Genomic DNA, 6,683 nt, shown 5'->3' with positions numbered 1-6,683 from the left:
CCCTCTCTCTTGCCTCTCTCGCCCCCTCCCTCTCCCCTCTCTCCCCCTCACTCCTCTCTCTCTTGCCTCTCTCTCCCCTTCTCACCCCCTCTCTTTCCCCTTCTCTCTCCCCCTTTCTCCCTTTCTCTCCCCTCTCTCTGCCCCCTCTCCTCTCTCTCTCCCCTTTCTCTCGCCCCTCTCTCTCCCTCTCTCCACCACACTCACCCCCCTCCCCTCTCTCCCCTTCTCTCTACCCCCCTCTCTCCCTTCTCTCTACCCCTCTCCTCTCTCTCCCCCCCTCTCTCCCCTCTCTCTCTGCTGCCTCTCTGCCCCCCTCTCTCTCCCCACTTTAACCTTCCCAATTACTCTATATCACCCGCACTTCCTTCCTTTTGATTGTAGCATGCTGCTGGGCGGAAGGATGTGGGAGTGCTTGTATGTGCATTGCAGACGGTTGGTTTGCAGGTGCAGAGGGCTGTCGAGAAATCCAAATATTGGCCCCTCATTCCTGGAGGGATTGAGTTTAGGAGCAGGGAGGTTCTCCTGCAACTGTACAAGATGCTGGTGAGGCCACATCTGGAGAACTGCGGGCAGTTCTGGTCTCCTCATTTGGAGGTGGTGCAGAGGAGGTTCACCAGGTCGATTCCAGAGATGAGGGGGTTGGCCTATAAATAGAGATTGAGTCATCTGGGACTGGATTCACTGGAATTTAGAAGAATAAGAGGGGATGGAATTTAATGCAGACAAGTGTTGCATTTTGGAAGGCCAAACCAAGGTTGAATGTCCACGGTGAATGGTTGGGCACTGAGGAGTTAGAACAGAGGGATCTGGGAATACAGATACATAATTCCTGAAAGTGGCGCACAGGCAAACAGGGTTGTAAAGAGAGCTTTTGGCACATTGGCCTTCATAATTGAGTACAGGAGTTGGGGTGTGATGGTGAAGTTCAAGACATTGGTGAGGCCACATATGGAGCATAGTGTGCAGTTCTGGTCACCAAACTACAGGACAGACCTCAATAGAAAGATAGAAAGATGCAGATAAGATTTACTAGGATGTTGCCTGGACTTCAGGAACTGAGTTACGGGGAAAGGTTGGGACTTTATTCCCTGGAGTGTAGAAGATTGAGGGAAGATTTGATCAAAGTACCCATCCAAATTCCTCTTCAACATTAAAACTGAGGCCCCCATTCACCACCTCAGCTCGTTCCACACCCCCACCGCTCTCTGCATGAAGACGTTCCCCCTAAAGTTTTCCCCTTTCACCCTTAACCCACGTCCTCTGGTTTGGATCTCACCTCCCCTCAGTGGGAAAAGCCAACTGATATTGACTCTGTCCCCCTCATCATTTTTAACCCCTCGATCAAATCTCCTCTCATTCTTCTACACTCCAGGGAATAAAGTCCTCACCTGTTTAACCTTTCCCTGTAACTCAGTTCCTGAAGTCCTGGCAACATCCGAGTAAATCTTCTCTGCATCTTTCTATCATCAAGCACTCCACATGTGACAACCCTTTCATTGCTGGAGTCATCCTTGTGAATCTCCTCTGAACCCTCTCCAACGTCAGCACATCCCTTCTTATCTTGCTCCTGAATGCCTCCTCATTGCCAGTTGAAACTGTGGTGTCATTGGCAAACTTGTACCTGGCCACAGTTGTGGGTGTATAACGAGCAGAGCAGTGAGCTCAGCATGCGTCCTCGGGATGCGCCTGAGTTAATCATCAGTGAGGAGGAGATGTTGTTTTCAATTCATACTGACTGTGGCTGTCCGATGAGGAAATCAAGGATACAGTTGGAAGGCGGGGGAGGGTGGATGGGTACAGGGGCCTGGAATCACAATTGGAAATGAGGAAGCATCCAGGAGGGGGATGGATCAGCTCGTTGAATGGAGTCACGACAACAACCTACTGCTCAGCGTCAGCAAAACCAAGGAGATGAGTGTGGACTTCAGGAGGGAGTCAGGGGAACACGTCCCAGTCCTCATCGAGGGCTCAGTAGTAGAGGGTCAAATTACTGGTGGGTCAACATCTCCGAGGATCTGTCCTGGAGCCTCCATGTTGATGTAATCACAGAGAAGGCTCGCCAGCGGCTATACTTTATGAGATGTTTGACGAGACTTGTTCCGTCACTGAAGACTCTCATAAACCTCTACGGGTGGACCGTGGAGAGTAGTCTGGCCGGTTGCATCACTGCCTGGTACGGAGACGCCAACTCTCAGGACAAGAATAAGCTCCAGAGGGTTGTTAACTCAGCTGCGACATCACGGGAACCAGACCTCACTCCACTGAGGATGTCGACATGAGGTGCGGTCTTAAAAAAGCAGCCTCCATCCTCAAAAACCCCACCACCCCAGCCAGGCCCACTTCACTCTGCTACTATCAGGAAAAAGGTCCAGGAGCCTGAAGATTAGCTCCTCAGTGGCACAAGGATGGCTTCTTCCCCTCCACCACCAGATTCCTGGGCGGACAGTGAACCACAGACACTGCCTGACTTTTTGTGTACTGTTATTGTTAATGTTGTAAGACGGTTACAATATGAATGTTAGCCCCATGTTGCTGCCGCAAATACCGAATTTCACGATGATAAATCCCGATTCTGAAAACTTCTCCCAATGCTCTGAGTGAGGTCCCACCAGTGCCTTATAAAGCCTCAACAACACATCCTGCTCCGAGATTCTATTCTTGAACTAAATGCCAAGAATTTCCATCCAGATGTCTTGCCGTTCCTTCTGGCATGACAGCTTCTCGCCTGGCCCCAGCAGGAGGTGAAAGACACACGGCCAACAAATTCTCGGCTTCAGTCCGGTCTCAGACCGATGTGGGTGGGGGGGGGGGGGGTGGTTGTGAGACACACCAGGTGAACGTCTATAAAATGTTTGTGCAGTGTTTCAACAGAAACAGATTCACTTTTTATAAAAATAACTCTGTAGTTAGTTAGAACAGCAAAAACATTTTTTGTAAGTCCAGTTTCTGCAGAACATGACAGCACAGTCCAGACCCTCCGGCCCTCCATGTTGTGCTGACCCATATATTCCTTACAAAAATGCTAAACCCCTCCCTACCCCGTAACCCTCTATTTTTCTTCCATCCGTGTGTCCAAGGGTCTCCTAAATGCCCCCAACGTTCCAGCCTCCACCACCATCCCCGACAAGGCATTCCAGGCCCCCACAACTCTATAATAAATTTATTCCTGACGTCTCCCTAAACTTCCCTCCAAACACTTTGTACACACGTCCTATGGTGTTTGCTGATCCCGCTCTGGGAAACAGGCGCTGACTGTCCACCCCATCAATGCCTCTCAGAATCTTAGCGACCTTTATCATCTCCTCTCATCCTTCTGCACTCTAAAGAGAAAAGTCCCAGCTCTGTGAACCTTGCCCCATAAAACTTATTTCCTGATCCAGGCCACGTCCTGGTGAATCTCCTCTCCCCCCTCTCCATAGCTTCCACATCCTTCCTGTAATGACGTGACCAGAACTGAACACAATTCTCCAAGTGGGGCCTTACCAGAGATATGTAGAACTGCAATTTCATCCTCCTACTCCCCACTCATTGCCCCCTTCTCCACACCCTCCCCCTCTGCCAACCTTGCTCACTCTCCTTCCCCTTCTCTCTACTCCTTTCCCTTTTCTCTCCTCCTCCCCTCTACCTTCACCACTACCTCCATCTCCCCCTCTCTGCTCTCTCCCTCTCTCTCCCCGTCTCTCGCCTGCTCCCTGCTCTCTCAATCCTCTTTCCACTCTCTCCCCTCTCTAACCCTTCACCCCTTTCTCTCCCCACTCCCTCCCCTCCCCCTCTCGTTACCTCTTCACCACCGTTCTCCCCCTCACCCTCTCCCCCTCTCTCTCCCTCCACTCCCCATCGCTCTCCCCCTACCCTGCCTCTCTCTCCTCCCCTCCCTCTACTGCTCCCTTTCTCTGCCCCCCCCTCCACCTTCAGGGGTAGCAGCGAGAGTGGAGAGGAGCGAGGAGGTGGAGGGAGGGGGCGAAGTGTGGAGGAGGAGTAGGGCAGGGTAGACTGCTCTCTGTATGAGGACTGACCATGCCACTCTCTCCCCCCCCTCTTCTGCTCTCTCCCCTCTACCCCTTCACCCCTTTCTCTCCCCCACTCTCTCCCCTCCCCTCCCCCTCCCTTGTTACCTCTTCACCTTTCTCTCCCCTCTCCCTCTCCCCTCTCTCTTCCTCCACTCCCCATCACTCTCCCCATCCCCTGCCTCTCCCTCTTCTCCTCCTCTCCCTCTACCGCTCCCTTTCTCTGCCCCCCTCTCCACCCTCGGGAGTAGTGGCTGGAGTGGAGAGGGACGAGGGTGAGGAGGAGGTGGAGGGAGGGGGGGAATGGAATGGAGTGTGGAAGAGGAGGAGGGAGGGGTGGACTGCTGTCTGTATGAAGGCTGACCATGCCACTCTCTCCTCCCACTTCCCCTCTCTCCTCCCTCTCTCCTCCCTCTCTCCCCCTCTTCCCCCTCTCTTCCCCCTCTCTCCCCCCTCTCTCCCCCCTCTTCCCCCTCTCTTCCCCCTCTCTCCCCCCTCTCTCCCTTCCGCTCTCCCCTCCTCCCTTTCTCCCCTCCTCCCTTTCTCCCCTCCTCTCTCCCCCTCTCTCCCCACTTTCCCCCCCCTCGCCCTCTCCTCCCTCCCTCCCGTGCTCCAACACACCCCACACCCTTCATCCCACCATTCACACTCCCCCTCCCACCCGTTCACACTTCCCCTTCACCCTCTCCCTTGCACTGAGCAGCGAACCCCAGGTCTGAGGTTGAGGGACAGATAGAGGGAGGGAAGGGGAGGGAGAGTGAGTGAGAGAGAAAGTGAGGAAGAGTGAGAGATTGATAGTGAGAGAAAGAGAGAGGAGGAGAGATACAGAGAGAGAGACAGAGAAAGGAAGAGAGAGATGGAGAGGAGAGGGAGTGAGCAGGAGAGAGAGGGTAGAAGGAGGGGATAGGGGAGAGAAGGAGGAGGGAGAGAGTGGGGAGAGTGTTTGGACAGATCTGGGCTGCATCCGTCAGTTGCCCTGGCCAGAAGTTGTTCCGAGGATCTCGGAGCTGGACTTGGGACTAAATCAGGAAATGGCCAGCCTTTCAGGGGAATGGGAACTGGATAACTATGGCAGGGGCAATTAAAAGTCACAGATTCAATTAAAGAACTTGGAACGCCTGGGAATTAACTCTGGGGAACTAGGCTGAAATGTATGAGACAGTATTGCAATGAATTAATTGTCAGACCACACCGAAATCACTGTGCACAGTTCCTGGTCTCCGTATCCCACACTGGGATCACCGTGTACAATTCCTGGTCTCTGTATCACACACCAGGATCACCGTGCACTGTGCCTGGTCTCCGTATCTCACACCAGGATCACTGTGCACTGTTCCTGGTCTCCATATCTCACACCAGGATCACTGTGCACAATTCCTGGTCTCCGTATCTCACACCGGGAGTATTGTGGAACAGAGAGAATTCGGAGATCGGGGACCAACATGGTGAATGGTGGGAGTATTGTAGAACAGAGAGATCACAGGTAAAAGAGGGAGGTAGAGAGAGGTAAAGAAGGGGAAGAGAGAGGGGGTGAGAGAGGGAGAGAAAGGCAGTTGAATTGGGAGAGGGGTAGGGGAGGGAGAGGTTGAGGGGATAGGAAATAGAGAGATAAGAGGGAAAGAGGGGATGGAGAGTGAGAGGAGAAAGGGATGGGGATGTAGAAAAAGGAGAGAGGGAGAGAGGGATGGGGAGAGAGTGGGACAGGGAAGGGGAAGGGGAGAGGGGAAGAGAAGGGGAGAGAGGGATGGGGATGGAGAGAGGGGGACATGGAGGGAAGGGGAGAAAGGGATGGGGAAGAGGGACGGGGAGAGGGGGACAGAGAGAGGAACAGGACGAGGGAAATGGGGAGAGGGCGATGGGGAAGATAAGAAGGGGATGGGGAGAGGAAGATGATGAGAGAGATGACGAGAGAGGGATGAGGAGATAAGGGGATGGGGAGAGAGAGCGAGATGGGGAGAAGGGGATGGGGCAGAGGAACGGTGAGAGTGGGATGGGGAGAGAGGGACGGAGAGGGCGACGAGGAGAGAGGGACAGGAGAGGGGGATGGAGAGAGGGGAAGGGGAAGTGGAGAGAGGGGGAATGGGGAGAATAGGAGGGGAACACGGGGGGGGGGATGGGGAGAGAGGAACAGAGAGAGGGACGAGGAGAGAGGGGGACGGGGAGAGGGGGTCGTGGACAGAGGAACTGGAACAGAGGAGGAATAGGAGAGGGGGATATTGAGAGGGATGGGGAGAGGGCGACAGGGAGTGGGGAGAGGGGGATGGTGAGAGAGGAGGACGGGAAGAGAGGGGGATGGGGAGAGGTGGACTGGGAGAGAGGGACATGGAGACCCATACGCTCTACGGATGACGCCACCCCCTACCCTCCATCTAGCCCTTGCCCACCTGGAAAACAAGGACTCGTATTTTTGAATCCTGTTCATTGACTTCAGCTCAACACCATTACACCACGGTTCCTGATAAGGAGGTTGAACCCTGCTGGGTTGAAACACCTCCCTCTGTGTGATAGTACAGATTCTATCACCAATGTGTATATGTACATATGTACAGATGGTAGTGTAGGATGACTGTGATTGGCTGATAGTGTAGCCATGCCTACTGGCAGGTCTTAAAGGATTGCTCCTAGCCAGACCAGGTCATTCTGGACTGGTCAACTTACTTGTGATATGCTCCAGTC

This window comes from Narcine bancroftii, chromosome 3, assembly GCF_036971445.1.
Source record: "Narcine bancroftii isolate sNarBan1 chromosome 3, sNarBan1.hap1, whole genome shotgun sequence".
NCBI classification, from domain to species: domain Eukaryota; kingdom Metazoa; phylum Chordata; class Chondrichthyes; order Torpediniformes; family Narcinidae; genus Narcine; species Narcine bancroftii.
Note: the sequence above shows the minus strand (reverse complement) of the source record.